Genomic DNA, 1,316 nt, shown 5'->3' with positions numbered 1-1,316 from the left:
TTTCACCTCTCATCCAAGAGGCTTCATCAGTTCTGACTGACTGGTGTTGAGCCGGAGATATTTATCTCCCTGGGTGGTGTTTCAGTCCTTTGAAGGCCAATGTCCCTTAACGACTGAGTCTTATAGCCCAGTATCGGTGAGAGTCGTTACCTGTCTTTGAATCCTCCCCTGTGGACCGACGCCTGTTGTCCTGGTGGGCATGTTTGGACAGAGATCTCAAAGCAGAATTGTAAACAATCCTAGAAATCTAGTCCAGTTGATATATATATTGTGACGACCTACGTCGGCTATTGGGAGGGGTCTGGTGGCAGCGACATGATGCATGGGGGGGCATCATGGGAGTTCAGCGACTAGTTCGGGGAACAGTCGTAAAGTGTTTTATTGTGTTTTTTTTTTTTTTAAGTTGTGCCAAGGCGTGTTTTGGTCACGTGACTAGTGAATTTGGAAGCACTTGGGTGATTTTCGAAGCAGTTCAGTGCGTTGAACCTCATACAAATCAGCTGATTGGTTCGGTTGTCATGTGAATCCTTTCTGAGATAGTGTGTTCAGGGAAAGGATATTCCTATTTAGTGGTTCATTTAAATCTTTCTTTGCAGAGCAGGTTGGTTTGTTGCCGTTAGTTGCTTTGAGAGTTAGTAGTGTAGCAGATTGTGTATTTAGTGGAGAATCACTGTAGATAGAGAGATCAATATATAGCTAGATAGTAAGTTACATACAGATATAGATAAATTAGTTATAGTTAGATACCACTAGATGGATATAGTTACATAGATAGTCCTTAGATAACCTTAGATATAGATAAGATATATATATATATATGTGTGTATATATATGTGTGTGTGTGTGTGTGTGTGTGTATGTATGTATAGAGAGGTTAGAAATTAATAAATCAGATAATTATTAGACATTAATGTGTTAGTAATGTAGTTTAGTAAGATTGAAAGTCTGCTCTAGTCTGCTCTGTTTCAAGGTTAGCAGTAAGCCATGACACCAATTGTTTTCTTGTATTAATCTGGTAGATTTATGTCTGAACGATTGTTTTAGTTACACACCACGTAACAACAATACACATACACATATGGAATTCTTCATTTTGTTATCACTAGGTAATATGCAGCTGCTCCAAGCCTGTGGAGCTCTAGATAAGAGATGGAGTCTGCTGGACGGATTTCATCTGTGTAAGGGGTTAGCCCAAAACCTATAAATGTATTAGGCTCTGTGTTTCTGGGATCTCTTTTTCTGCTCTCCTCTCCAGCAGCTTGTCAGAAGGAGGGAGCCCTGGGTTGTGTTCTGTAATCCTTTTATTTATATATATA

This window comes from Monopterus albus, unplaced genomic scaffold, assembly GCF_001952655.1.
Source record: "Monopterus albus unplaced genomic scaffold, M_albus_1.0 scaffold260.1, whole genome shotgun sequence".
Classification (NCBI taxonomy): domain Eukaryota; kingdom Metazoa; phylum Chordata; class Actinopteri; order Synbranchiformes; family Synbranchidae; genus Monopterus; species Monopterus albus.
The sequence above is the reverse complement of the archived record's forward strand: the minus strand, read 5'-3'. Positions refer to the sequence as shown.